Genomic DNA, 16,213 nt, shown 5'->3' on the forward strand with positions numbered 1-16,213 from the left:
CCAAGGACTCATCAGATTTTCACTTTGTAAAAGCCAAAAATAGAAAAAAAATTCTTATTTTATTTATTTATTCTTATTTAATTTTATGTTAAAGTAGTTAAGGATAAAATTAGTAAATTCTATGTAGATAAATAGGGCCTTAATTTACTTAGGAATGACACATCTAATTTTACATTCTGATTTCAATTTGGATTTGACTAGAATTATTTTCTTTTTCTTCCAATTTGGGCGTGAGCATACTGTTGCTTCCATTTACATTTCTTTGTTCTTTCCAAAATTGGTCTAATTTCTTTCCAAGTACCTTTCTTTCCCATTCTTCACCATCATCATCAAAATCACCTTTCAAAACCTACAAGCATGATTAAATCCATGCTTCACTAAATTCCATCTTAGCTTTAGGCCGGTGTTCTTTCCGGTCGGGAATCGTGAGATACGTATCCATGCTAAAAATCCTTTAAATCAGTACTCACATTTTTCCTAAGTATCGGGAATGATAACTTATCCCTTAAAGTTAACTAGATTTCAAGTCAAAAAGTGCACGTTGGATTGGAGTTGTGTTTGCTGACAGTTGGAGAAATGAGTTAGTCGTGCTGTATTCGAATCTCCGAGAACAAATCGAGGAAGAAGTGAACGAGTTTAAATGACCCACGCAGTTGAGGCCATTAATTCAAGTTGGGTTCTTTAGAGTGCAAAGCTGGCAGAATCTTGAATCGAGAACGCGTGTATCTCGGTTAGATAATCGGTAAGGGTTGGTTTGCAGGTCGTACTAGGACTAGCTACGGGAGGAAGAATTAGTGGTTAGGAAGTTCTTAACTGCTATAACCAACTTATCGTTTGGAGGAGAAGATTAATTTTCGAGGATCGATTCAAAAATCTAGAATCCACCGAGTCTAGGGCTAAGGCTTATTATCTTTGATTACCAAATCCGAGTTGAATTTCCAATTTAATTTCTAATTTATTTAATTATTTATTTATGTTGTTTCAATTATTTAGTTTCTAGACATTTCAAAACTCCGCTAATTTATTTGTTTATTTTTCAGCAGGTCCGTTTGGAGTCGTGGGCACAACTTTTGCCATGAATTTCGACACGACAAAAATTCTAATCACAAGTTAAACACGAAAGTTGATTATAACATCCAACCTTGTGGAATCGAACCTACTACCATTATTTACTACTATTTAAAGTTACTTTGTATGAATTATTTTTGGTGGTTTTGATGCTCATCAAATTTTGGCACTATTATCGGGGATTGGAGATATTTTCTAATTTTTGTTTGTTTACCTTATTACCATATTAGAATCAGGAACTCTAAAGTTTGAACCAGAAATTGAGAAATTAACCTGACAACAGCAGAAAGAAGCCATTCGATGCGGTAAATGACCAAATCCCAGATTCAAAACCATATCTTACATCGAGGAAATTTTCTCATTTGACGAACCAAACGATTTGGCCGAACAGGCGATACGCCAACTTGCAACGGTACGAATGAACAACAACCCTTATGTATAACCTATTCAGTGGGAAAAACGTTGTTTGAGTTAAAGTCAGGTTTGATCCATTTATTACCCACTTTACGTGGAATACAGAACGAAAATCCGCACTCCCACCTTAAAGAGTTCCATATGGTGTACACCAGCATGAAGTCTCAGGGGTAACCAAAGACCAAATCAAACGTTGTGCTTTTCTTTTCTCATTAGCTAACTCTACGAGAGAGTGGCTATTTTATTTACCTCCAGGATCTGTCAACACATGGTCTGACATGTCTCGTTTGTTTCATGACAGGTTTTTCCTTGCAACTCGAGCGGCCAAACTAAGGAAAGATATCGTGGGAATCCATCAAAATGAGATTGAATCGCTCTACGATTACTGGGAGCGATACAAAAAGTTGTGTGCCAGTTGCCCACAACATGGAGTGACAGAACAGTCACTCTTGCAATATTTCTATGAAGGATTGCTCCCGATGAAAATGAAAATGATAGACGCTGCAAGTGGAGGGCCTGTAGTCAATATGACTCCTTAAAGAGCACGAGAGTTGATTTCAACAATAGCTGCTAACTCTCAACAATTCTGCCCGGCCACAGAACCCACAAGATGGGTTCGTGGGTCCTTAAAAGATAAAATTGATAAGCTAACTAACGTTGTTCAAACTTTGCTTACAGAGAAAATAGGCCTAACACAGTTGTGCGAAATTTACGCTAAGCCAGACCATCTGACGGGCTCATGTGCGATTTTACATGAGGATTTGACAGAACAAGAAAATGTTGTCGGGAACTTTTTAGGACCGCCCTAAAGGCGATTATGACCCTTACTCGAACTCGCATAATGTGGGGTGGAAAGATCACTCGAATCTAAGTTATGGGTCGAATCCTCGGTTCAATTAACTTTACCAATAAAGGCTGCTTCCGAATCAACAATTACCTCCCTCAAAGCCATCTTTGGAAGCCATAGTGAAAAGGTTAGCCAATAGTACAGAGAAGTTTTAGCTAAAAACTGAAATGCATTTGCAAGAGTTAGATAAGCAAGTGAGCAAGCTTGCACCCACGGTTGGTCATTTGGAATCCCAAGGTAAGTTGCCGACCCAAACTGAGCCTAATCCTCGACACAATGTAAGTGTTATAACGTTGAGGAGTGGTAAGGTTTTGGAGCCCATACCTGGCATGAGTCGTGCCTATTACGCTGGTCGAGATAAGAAGAGACTTGACACAGAGGCTCCAATAGAGTCAGCACCACAAGAATCATTTGCAGTACCACTTCCATTTCCTGGAAGAATTATCCAATACAAGAAGGAGCGAGAAGAGAAGGAGATCCTCAACACCTTTCGAAAAGTAGGAATTAACATACCTTTTATTGATGCGATTAAGCAAATTCCACGGTATGCAAAATTTTTAAAAGAATTATGCACAGATAAGAGTAAACTTCTAAGCAATGAAAAGGTGAGTGTCGGAGAAAATGTCTCTGCCGTTTTACAAAGAAAAATACCACTTAAATGTAAAGACCAATGTATGTTTTCCATACGTTGAAAAATAGGTAGTCTCTGTATTAAAAAAAGTCATATGTGACTTAGACGTATCAATTAATGTTATGCATTTGTCAATTTATAAACTACTTAATGCGAGTCCTTTGAAGGAAATAGGTGTAATTATTCAACTTACAGATAGATCTGTAGTGCATCTGAAAGGAGTGCCGGAGGATGTTCTTGTTAAGGTAAACGAACTGATATTTCCTACAGACTTCTACATTATCAACATGGAGAATGAAAACTCTACTAATTCATCTGACAGACTTCTTGGGAGGTCATTTTTTAGTACCGTACAAACAAAAATTGATGTACGAAGTGGGATACTCACTATAGAGTTCGATAGGAAAGTGGTGAAATTCAATTTCTATGAGGTCATGAACCGCCCTAGCATGATTTTTAATGTTTCTAATATTGATATAATCGATCCTTTAACTGAATTACATTTAGAATATCATGACGAGGATGAATTACGATCAGTTCTTTTTAAAAGTCTAGACTTTGATGCCATAGAGGAACTAGAGGAGTAGATAACCTTTGAAGAGTCTGTTCGCGAAATAGTGGCTTATATGGAGGCACTGCAATTACGGAAAAATTCAGGTAAAATTCTTGAATTTTCTTGGTAAAAGAAATACCTTACCGGTAATAATCTCGAGTAAACTCTCGAAGGTAGAAGAGGAAAACTTGGTACGAGTTCTTAGAGACTATAAAGAGGTAATTGGATGGACGATAGCCGACATGATGGAAGTGGTAAGGAAGGAGGTTCAAAAGTTACTTGATACTGGGATGATCTATCCTATTTTTTTTACAGTAATTGGGTTAGCCCAATCCATGTAGTACCGAAAAAAATTGGCGTGACCGTAATTGACAATTCGACAGGTGAGATGGTTCCCACTCAGGTCCAAAACAGGTGGAGAGTTTGCATCGAATATTGGAAGTTGAATTCCTTAACTTAGAAAGATCATTTTCTACTTCCTTTTATTGACCAGATGTTAGAACGTTTAGTTGGGAAGTCTCATTATTGTTGTCATGATCGTTAATCAGGGTTTTTCCAGATTCTAGTGGCACCGGAGGATAAATAGAATATGATGTTTACGTGTCCATTCAGTATGTTCGCTTACAGACGGATGCCGTTCGGACTTTGTAATGCACCAGCCACGTTTCAGATGTGCATGGTAAGTATATTTTCTGACTACGTCGAGAAAATAATTGAGGAGTTCATGGACGAATTTACTGTGTATGTTGAGTCTTTTGAGGTGTGTTTGTCATTTCTTTCAAAATTTTTTGAAAGATGCTTAGAATTTAATCTTGTTCTAAATTATGAGAAATGCCATTTTATGGTAGATAAATGATTAGTTTTAGGTCATATCATTTCTGCTGAGGAAATTTCTGTCGATAAAGAAAAAAATTGACATCATTAACTCACTGCTATACCCCACAATTGTGAGAGAGATTTGTTCTTTCATTGTTCATACAGGTTTCTATAGGCGGTTCATTAAGGGTTTTTCAAAAATTGTGCAGCCGCTTTGTAATCTCTTATAGAAGGACAAGGAGTTCGAGTTTGACCAGTCATGCAGAGATGCGTTTGACACGCTCAAACATAAGCTCATTTCGGCACCCATCGTTCAACCACCAAATTGGAATTATCCTTTCGAAATAATGTGCGACGCAAGTGACCATAGCGTAAGAGCAGTCTTTGGGAAAAGAATCGAGAAAGAACCACACATTATCTTTTACGTATCTAAAACTTTGGATGCTGCCCAAAACAATTACTCGACTACTGAAAAAGAGTTTTTAGGTATACTTTTTTCTTTGGAAAAATTTCGCTCGTATTTATTAGGACTAAGATTGTTGTTTTCTCTGATCATGTAGCTTTTAAATATCTGATCAAGAAAAAAGAAGCAAAACCGAGGCTTATTAGCTAGATATTACTTTTGCAAGAGTTTGATCTCGAAATAAAGGATAAGAAAGGACTCAAAAATTTGGTAGCTGACCATTTGAGCCGAATTCCTCCATCGCATGATGTAACACAACTTAAAGACGATTTTCAGGATGAAAGCTTGCTTGCTACTTAGATAATTTTCTCTTGGTACGCAGACATGGTGGATTACCTTGCTACATGTACTATCTCTTCTAATTTATCGTGATCTGAAAAAGATAAGATCAAACTTGAATCGTGATATTATATTTGAGACGACCCCTACCTTTGGAAATACTGTTCCAATCAGGTAATTCGATGGTGCGTTGCAAAAATTGAGGTAAAATCGATTCTATCTTTTTGTCATTCTTATGCATATGCTGGACATTTTGGCCCTAAACGAACTATGTATAATGGATTTGAATATAGATTATATTGGCCACATATTTTTTGAGATGTATATTTATTCTGTAAAACATGTGAAAAGTGTCAAAGTGTAGGAAACTTGAGCCGGAAAAATAAAATGCCTCTAACCCCTATACATGTCTGTCAAAAATTTGATATATGGGCCATTGATTTTATGGGACCTTTTGTCTCATCATACGGTAGCTTTTATATTTTACTTACTGTTCACTATGTGTCAAAGTGGGTGGAAGCAAAAACCACACGTCATGCTGACTCCAAAACAGTAGTCGATTTTCAAAAGAGTTATATTATTTCCAGATTTGGCATACTGTGAGCATTGATCAGCGATCGGGAACACATTTTTGTAATAAGGTAATTGACACATTTTTTGAATAAATAAGGGGTAGTGCAACGAGTCACTACGACTTATCACCCTCAATCAAACGGTCAAGCGGAAGTGTCAAATCGAGAAATCAAGTTGATTTTAGAGAAGATTGTTAAGCCGGATAAAAAAGATTGAAGTTTGCGACTAAATAATGCACTGTAGGCGTGCCATACAGCTTATAAAGGACCCATAGGTATGTCTCCTTATTGACTAATTTTTGGTAAACCGTGTCATCTTCCAGTTGAGTTAGAACATAAAGCGTTTTAGACAGTCAAGCAATGCAATATGGAGTTGGAAGCTGCAGGTAAGTATCGTAAGTTACTTATTCAAGAACTTGAGGAAATTCGACAAGAAGCATATGAAAATGCCCAAATTTATAAGGATAAGGTCAAAGCATATCATGACCAAAATATAACCTATAAACAATTTATAGTAGGGCAGAAAGTATTACTTTATGACCCTACATTAAGAATTTTTGCAGGTAAGCTTCGGACTAAGTGCTTAGGGCCTTTTGTTGTTACTCACGTGTTTCCACATGATGCAGTCGAGGTTAAAAGCGAAGAATCTAAAAAAATTTTCAAGGTCAATAGACAATGATTAAAGCCTTTCTACGAAAATTTTCAAGTCCACATAGTTGAGGAATTAGTCCTCGAAGAGCTGGTTAAATAAATTTGCAGGTTTTCGAGCGTCGTTAAACAAAAGCTCTTTTTAGGAGGCAATCCAAGTTTATTTGCATTTATTTAATTTTAAGTTTTAGTAAGATTTAGGTTGTAAATAAATAAATTTTTATTTAATCCAGTTAATTTGATGTTTCTAGGAACATAATGAATTTTTTCCAAAAGTCAAATAATGATGGTGGCGTGGGCACAACATTCTAAATGGTGACGATTATTTATGTACAAATAAAAAAACTAATACCCTTAACCTTTATAAAAACCCCCAAAACCCAAATCAAATAAACACTCCCTAACCCATTTAACCCACTTACCCCATACCCAAATACCAACCCAAACCACACAATAAACCCAAAATAAGCCCAACACACAAACTAACCCAAGAAAAAAATGAAAAGGAAGAAAATGGGCCGAATAGCCTAGCTGGCCCAAAGTGAAGAAAAAAAGAAATAACCAAGGAGGCTTAACTAGCCACAAAAGAAAAAAAAGGAAAAAAAGAAAAATAAAACACCAAAATCCCTAAATCCTCAAACCCTATTTTTTTCCCTTCATATTCTTCAAAACAAAAACAACCCTAACCCTAGACCAAAGCTACGCCGCCGTCGCCGCCCCTCATCACCAATTCGTCACCATCGACAAGTCACCACCAACACTCCTCATCACCAATTCATCGCCGCCCTCACCGGTCACCATGACCCTTTTTTTCGACACCATCGACAAGTCACCACCAACACTCCTTTTTTTTCCTTTTCCTTATTCCCTCTCCACCCGAAACCATAATTCAGTGACTGTCTTCACCACATCAACGACGCGCCGCTGCCGATTGGAATTGTCACCCCACGCTTTGATACTCCTCTGTCCCTAAACACCATCTCATCTATTTTTTCTTTTTCTCCATCACCAAACACCCAAACCACCCTCCCATTACCTTAACTGACACCATACCTCAAATCCCACAATTACCCTTAAAAAAATCAACCAAAATCGTACCGTCTGCGATTCGTCGCCACCGTCATTGTCTTCCACCGCCGTAGCAAGAAAAATCATTTATTCGTGCAACTTGTAAGGAAACCATAGTTGGAACTCGGAACCAAACAACCGATAATATTCTGGTTTCACTTAATCGAAGTCGACATCGATTTTCAGCACCTACAATCTTCGATTTAGACGACGATAACTCAAAACCTTCTCCACCTCCTACAAGACGTATGACCGCACCAGTGAGGACTTGTTGCTGACAGAGTCCAACTCCGGTCGAAACAGAACACTTGAACAGCAGCCCCGTTACTCCCGAAAGGTCGACTCCTGATCCTCAACCTATTTTACCTTTACTAACGTATTATACAGGTTACTCAGAAGAGGTCGGGACCTCTAACGACCATGTAGAAGGTCCCTTAACTAAGAACAAGTGTGTCTCTCAACGTCGAACACGATCATCTAGCACTCGAGCCCGTCGACGAACGACACATGAGTCAGTGACACCCCCACACAGCAGTACTGACGCTGCTGAAAATTCAAGTCTACCACTCGACTCGCCTAACGAATATGTTCAACCATCACGAGACGATCAACGTAATAGACGAGATCGTACAAACACTATTCCTACAGAAGGAAAATTATAAGGGTTTCTAAACTTTTTAACTTGGGAGTATCGCGCAAGATACGATAACATCCGACAACGTCCGCTCTTGGTCTGTAAGTAAATCGATCTCTCCACTCTTCATATGCTAAATATTCACGACGCTGTGATTGGCTATTTTGAAGCTGTTGGTTGGAATTCACTTACAAATATTTCATGTAGTGCATATTATGAGTTGATTTATGAATTCTACACTACATTTAGCTTCAGTATTAATGCATTATGGACTGTTGAAACACAAAGCATTATCTATTTTCGGTTACTTAGCAAGGACTTTAGGATGTCGATTTTTGAATTTAACATTGCCATGGGTTTCGTCGACCTTTACAAAATTCAATCCGATTCCTATCATACTGCTTTGTTAGATATTCCAAGTAACTTTGATGCTCAAGATGTATATTGTGCTTTAACTCATTCTAATCAACTTTATAATTCGAAAACCACAAAAGACTTATTGGTGCATTAACCCACTTTAAGATATATCCATCGATTTTTAGCCTTTAGTTTTTCAGGACGAAATAATTCGTCATCTGTCCTAACTAAAATTGAATTTTTTTTGTGGTGTATGCATTCTGGATTTAAAGTTAATTTAGGATATTGGTTTGCACAAAACTTTCATGATGTGTTTGTGATGTAATTGTCCACTAATACTTGGGTCGTATGGATAGCCTAGATAAATATTGTGGTGTATGCATTCTCAACTTTTTCCCTCTGAAGTCGATTTCTCATCTTTAACATGTGCAAATAGTATGGATAGCATAGATAAATATTGTTTGGATTCTAAAGGTTTGCTTGTCGGCACCCCTACTGCGTGTTATTTTGTTCCTCTAGGTACACGGGCTACTCGCGGAAATATAGTTTTTCGCCAACGTCCACATTTCAATACTAGGGAGTAAGAGGAGCAACCTCTATCTGTGGAGGAACGTTTAAGCTGAATCAAAGCTCGACTTGGAACAATGGAAACCTACGTCTTCACAATCCTCGACATCTTGCAAAGTCATTACCCCCAACACCGTCAACTTTATTAAAAGACACATGGGGAGTATTCTTAACTTTTCTTTTTACCTTTTATTTGGGCTACTGTCTTTTATTTCATATGAAACATGCTTGAGGACAAGCATAGTTTAAGTGGGAGGGTTGAAATGGTAAGTAAATGGTAAATGTAATGTCCTAAAATTTTAATTTTGGGTATTGTGAATGTGTGACACAAATATCTATCTCCTTTAGTGGTTATGTGTTCTGAGTGTGTATGGGAGGTTCCAAGTTCAAGCCAGGACTTGGGAAAATTTTGGTATTTTTATGAATATGCCTTATCTTTGGTCAGTAGGCTTTTAAGTAAAAGTTGACAAATAATTAACAGAATGGGCTGCTGGTTTGGTGGATAAGTCGACTGTTGGTGTAAGGGAGCTCATGGGTTCGGATATTTGGGATGAGATTGTATTTTTACTCTTAATTTTGGCAAGAGTTGTGCTGAACTGGCTATCTGAGTGGTGGATGTGTAGTGGGAAGTGAGGGAGCGATTTAGGAGTGAATTAGGGGATTATGGGGGAGAATATCTAAAATCTAATCACCTTTTCCTTTTTCAAAAAAAAAGTCATTTTTCTCTCAATCTTTCTGATGTTTTCTCTCCCTCATCTCTACCAAAATTTTATTCTTCTTTGCTTCTTACTCGATTATCTTTTCTTTTCTTTCCTCTACTACTGTCGAAATTCCCTTGTTTCCCCTAAACCATTCTTTCCTCTTGATTTCGTAGCATTAAGCAGAACTTGTGCAAATTCAGTAAGTTGTTGGGTATCATTTTAAGATATTATTTTGTGTTTAATAGTCTAATTCTGGGGTGTTGGCAGTAGTATTTCGCGAAGATTAAGGCTCTCATTGTGATTTTCGTAAACATACCGATTTGAAGTTTTGCAGTAAGTGTTTGTCGTTTTATGGGTAAGTATTTGGTTTTGGGATTTTTATTAATCGTGAGGTAAGACTGATTATGGTGTTATTTGTTAAAGACTAATTATGGTGTTATTTGTTCAATTATAGGCTTTGGAGTGCTCGGAGACTGTTTTAACATCGAACAAAACCAGGTGTGTACCCGAAACACAAAAATAAAGGATTCGGCAAAAAGCTGAAATTGCTTGCTATTTGGACAGCAGTAGTCGGCTAAATTTGAAAAATCACCATAAATTGTGGAAATCAAATTATAGGATTAAAAAAAACATGAGATTAAATATATTTGAGTCTAGTTTCTCATAAAAGAAACGAAGTAAGTAAAAGAATTTCATATTATAAGATATTTGATTTTTAGTGAGACAGAGTTAGAATGATTTCGGAATCCCCTGTCTTGACTTTGGAAAATTATTAAAAATTGTATAAAAATAATTATAGGTTAGAATTTGTATGTTTAAAATCCTGAAAGAGTACTTTCAATAGAAACAAACGAGAACATCATCCGAATTCTGTACGAGAAGATAATTAATTTTTAGTGCAGAAAGGTTGAAACTGTTAGATAGTAGAATGGGGGAAACTTTAAAGAATAAATTATACTTATTGGCTGAACCAATAATTTTAAAAATTTTATGGTAAGAAGATATGTGAGTCTAGTTTTAGGAAAAATTTACGGATCTTAATTTAGAATTTTGTAGCTTAAGATACAAATAATTTAGTAACAGTGACTCAAGTAGATAGCTTTGAAGGATCATATGAGTAATTGTGGAAACACATATGAATAATTAACTAGCACGGGTTACATTAAAATGGATCATGAGGCCAATGCCAATTTGGGTCATGTTGGTCACACGGGCGTATGGGCCCACACGGGTGAACATTATGGGCTTGTTGGCCCATTTTCACTATTTGACTGATAAGGTTGCATGGGTCGCCCAAGTCGACTGTGAACCTACTGTAGGGTCGGTAAGCTTACCTAGACCCCTAATTGACTGAAATGATTGTATGACTGATATGATAAAGCCTGATGATCCCACTGATTTGATACTTTATGCCATGTTTACATGCATGATATTATGTTATAGCATGTCATATCTATATATTGCATTGCATTGGGTAGGGGGATTATAATGTTCGGAGGAAGTGTACTGAAAGGCCTCGAGCTTAATTTACTGGCAGCTTAGTTGCAAGCTACTGTCTCGTGCCGTATTCGGTACTACTTGGAGTGTAGGGATGGGTGGGTTGATTATATCCTCACATAGAGTGTAGTGTTGGACGGAGATGGTGTGTAGAGGCTGGATGGGTAGGATTTTTGTGACTGCATATATGTTATTGCTACTGATAGTGTGATGGGCTAAAGCCATACTGCATGACTGTTTTTGTACTGGGATGGGCTAAGGTCCAAACTGGATTGATACTGATACTGAAAAGTGTTAAAGCCCAAACTGTGATTATCTATTTATTATTTGTTCATTTGTATGAGGATTACACACTGAGTTTACGTAAACTCACCCCTTCTGCTTAATTTGTATGGGTAATCCCCAAATATAGGCGGATTAGTGCCGGAGGACTCATTGGTGGCCACACGACTTCATTTACGCTGTTTATTACCTATTTATAATTTTACTTTTATTTGGGAGTATTTTACTATAATTATGGCCTTTACGGATTTTGGTTTAAATTTGGTTTTTATACGGTTTTATGATTTAAATCTACTAGTGTTAGGTAAAACTCAGGTTTTCAAATGAAATTAATGTTTTATCAAAAAATACTACGAATACGCAAACTATTTAAAAGCTTCCGCAATAAAAAAAATTTGAAATTGAATAACGATTTGTAAATGAATAATGTTTTGGAAACGAACAACATGATTTGAAATTAACATAAGGTAATGAAAAAAAATTGTTAAATAGAAAAGGGAATTTAGCGACGACATATTTTTCGAAAAGCACTACACTGTAACATCGTCAGATTCGGCCATAACGTTTAGGCTGGGTTTGGGGTGTTACAGTAAATATGCATGATTTTTGCTGCATGTCCCTCTTTTGCATATGTTCAATCTTATGTTAGAATTATTCGATAGTTTATTCTGACATTTAGCATCTAATCTCATTACTTAGTCAATTTGAACAATTGGGCAAATTTTGAAAGTGTTCAAGTATTTAGATTAGTCGACATTTGTGTTTTAAGATTGATATACGTAACTAGATTTTTCATATAAATTGATTGTCTGGAAAAAAAATATTTGCTTGTACATAAATAAATAAATAAAATGAAAAATAAATAAATAAATGTTCAACTTATGAGTGGAAGTTTCGAAAACGTGACTGAATTTAGTAACCGGGGTGAGGTGTTTGGGTTATCATTTCATCTCGCGTAAAAAGGTTCAAGTGACAAATCGAGAACGTACAAACACTCCGCTAACCAAGCCTCAAAAAAAGAAAAGACTGTTTGAATTGAGTAACCGAGATAGGGTGCTTGGGTTGTCATACTAGTTCTCGTAAAAAGGTTTGACCGTGTCTAATTTTTTTATTAATGCGTAAGTAATTTATTTATTTTTTCCTTACAAATTTTGGATTCAAACTCAATTTAGTGAAATGATTTAGTTCACATATTTCAGTTTTATGACACTTGTTGATCAAACTATATATTCTGAGCATTTATTTATTTTTTCCTATATTGTTTGCATTGATTATGGATGCGGAAAAGAGACTCAATTTTTAATAAATTGTAGAATAATTTCTAATGTTTAAAGGAACAATATGCTTGAGGACAAGCATGAGCTAAGTAGGGGGATTTGATAACATGTTAATTTGCATGACATTTTGTGTTTAATTCAGTTTATTTCTGAATTGATCCCTGCTAAATTAGTAATTTTATGTTTTAATCTTGTCAGGGATGCAATTGGGACGCTAAGAGACAAACGAGCAGAAAATGACCAAATTGAAACACAATCAATGAAATAAGGCCGAATAAAAAATGTGGAGAAAACCAAGGACTCATTAGATTTTTTGACTTTGTAAAAGCCAAAAATAGAAAAAATCTTATTTTATTATTTTATTTATTTTATTTATTTAATTTTATGTTAAAGTAGTTAAGGCTAAAATTAGTAAATTCCTTGTATATAAATAGGGCCTTAATGTACTTAGGAAAGACATTTAATTTTACATTCTGATTTCAATTTGGAATTGAATAGAATTATTTTCTTTTTCTTCCAATTTGGTCGTTAGCATATTGTTTCTTCCATTTCCATTTCTTTGTTCTTTCCAAAATTGATCTAATTGCTATCCAAGTACCTTTCTTACTCATTATTCACCATCATCATCAAAATCACCTTTCAAAATCTACAAGCATGATTAAATCCATGCTTCACTAAATTCCATCTTAGCTTTAGGCTGGTGTTCTTTCCGGTCGGGAATCGTGAGATACGCATCCATACTAAAAATCCTTCCAATCGGTATTCACATTTTCCTAAGTATCGGGATTGACAACTCATCCCTTAAAGTTAACTAGATTTCAAGTTAAAAAGTGCATGTTGGGTTGGAGTCGTGTTTGTTGACAGTTGGAGAAACGAGTTGGCCGTGCTGTATTTGGATCTCTAAGAACAAATTGAGGAAGAAGTGATCGGGTTTAAACGATCCACGCGGTTGAGGCCGTTAATTCGAGTTGAGTTCTTTAGATTGCAATGCTGCCAGAATCTTGAATCGGGAACGCGTGTATCTTGGTTAGATAATCGGTAAGGGTTGGTTTGCAGGTCGTAACGGGACCAGGTACGAGAGGAAAAATTGGTGGTTAGGACGTTCTTAACTGCTATAACCAGCTTATTGTTTGGAGGAGAAGATTAATTTTCAAGGATCGATTCAAAAATCCAGAATCCACCAAGTCTAGGGCTAAGGCATATTATCTTTGATTACCAAATCCGAGTTTAATTTCCAATTTAATTTCTAATTTATTTAATTATTTATTTATGTTGTTTCAATTATTTACTTTCTAAACATTTCAAAACTCCCCTGATTAATTTGTTTATTTTTCAGCAGGTCCGTTTGGAGTCGTGGAAATGACTTTTGCCACGACTTTCGACACAACAAAAATTCTGATCACAAGTTAACCACAGAAGTTGATTATAACATCCAATCCCTATGGACTCGACCCTACTACCACTCTTTACTACTATTTAGAGTTATTTTGTAGAAATTATTTTTTGTGGTTTCGACGCCCATCATTAAGGTTTCATATGTTTCTGATTTAGTTCTGGATCGTTCCTAAAGTGTTTTTAAGGCCTCAAGGGCTCGAAAAAGGGACGATATGCATGTGTTTGAATGGATTATGAAATGTTTAAAAATGAATGTTTTTAAATTAATTTTTTATGGTAATGCTCCATAACCCAATTCCGGCGACGAATACGGGTTAGGGGTGTTATAAATAGAACCTCAAAGAAAGTGACATTGATACACACCTCAAAGCCTTCATTAATTTCTCATAAGTTTATTTTTATCCTCACGCACCAACAATTTTAAGGTTCTATTTTCGCAATTTATAAGAAATTAAAGAAGACTTGTTTGTTTACCACGCATTCACATGCCACTATAAGCATGGTACTATGAAGATGGATATCTACAATTATGGTTGCATGAAGATCAATGATTTTTTCAAATTTTGATTTAGAAAAATCTTTCTTGCAAGAAAAGGTATGTCAATTTTTTTCTTGGGGTATGTCAATTTTTTTCTTGTTTTACTCTTATTGCATAATTAGATTTCAATTGTTATGTGTTTATTGAATTACATTATGCAAAAGATGTGTGCCTCATGCATCAATTACTTGGCAAAAAAAAACAAATGCTAGTTAATTGTTTGCATTATGCTAGTCTATTAATGGATCGAAAAGTTACTTTCTTTTTGAATGGTGATTACATTGTCCAAAAATTAGTTGAACATGCTTCTATTCAACAGAAGCATTATGACCATTCGGGTGAGCCTTTCCAAATCGAAAAGTTCATCACTAAGTCCAAAAAATACTTTTAAAAGGTTGGGTGAATAGTTTCTTAAAACCAAAAGGTGCAACTTAAAAAGCAATATCTTTTTAAATAATTACTTACGCACCTATCAATGCTTTATAAATAGAAATTAAGTTAGGAGAAGTGAAATATAACTCGTTCCATCTAATTTGTGAGTGAAACTTTTATTATTTTTTCTTGTTGATATATATTTAACTTGAGATATGAAATTATTTGTTTATTCAAATCATGGTATTAGTAATTAACATTTGGATTATATTGATGAAACATTATTTTCATTGCTAAAAATGAAAGTTTGTAGATGATTATATAATATAACTAATTTTGGTTGTTGTTTTTTCTAAATAACCATAAGCTAAATGGGTTTTATATATGATTACACATTTTTTTTATTCTATTTATAAAGTTTGGACTAGAAGTGGTTTTCACTAGAAATGAAATAAGTCATATGCATATGCATGGTTACTTTTTCTAGTCAATGCAGAATAGTGAAAAAAATCAGCTTATATAATAAGATCACTATTCTGGTATGAAATCTTATAGTGAGAATATATAACGTGATAATCATATCTTTGAAATCGAGATCATACTGTGCATATTTACGATTATGCATGTGGTTTTTTTATATATGTCTTAGATATGATCTATAATCTCGTGGTTCTATAAAATTTTGGGATGTAGTAAATTTTGAAATTTACTATGGAAGCCATGAATTAAAGATCTCGTACGTATGAAAATAGTAATATGAATGCTATTTGACCCATTTACGTGATGGACATGATTTTGATCATAGCTAAAAAATAATTGATAATGTTCATGGTGAAGGGTGAATAAATGTGTGATTTTACAGTCATGTGATTGGACAATTGATGGTCCTCTAATATGACTATATATGTTACACATTTGTATATATAAGGTGTGTGGAGAAAAATAATCTTATAGGACTATGAATGAAAAAAAAAGTTTTAAAGTCATATACTAACTTTGAAAAGAAGCTATGACAAATAGCAAATATGTTGTTTAATTTCACCAAGAGATTTGAGGCATGTTTACAACAACTTACTTGGTGAAAAAGACATGATTTATGGTTTCAGATATTTGGTGATTGTGAAATTAATTTCTTGGATATTAATAAATAAATAAAGTAGCCAAATATAAAATTTTCATGATAAGAAAATATAAAGTGATCGTTGTGATTTGACAATAGTAGAAAGGATATCCT

The sequence above is a fragment of the Gossypium hirsutum genome, chromosome D08 (assembly GCF_007990345.1).
Source record: "Gossypium hirsutum isolate 1008001.06 chromosome D08, Gossypium_hirsutum_v2.1, whole genome shotgun sequence".
Lineage (NCBI taxonomy): Eukaryota > Viridiplantae > Streptophyta > Magnoliopsida > Malvales > Malvaceae > Gossypium > Gossypium hirsutum.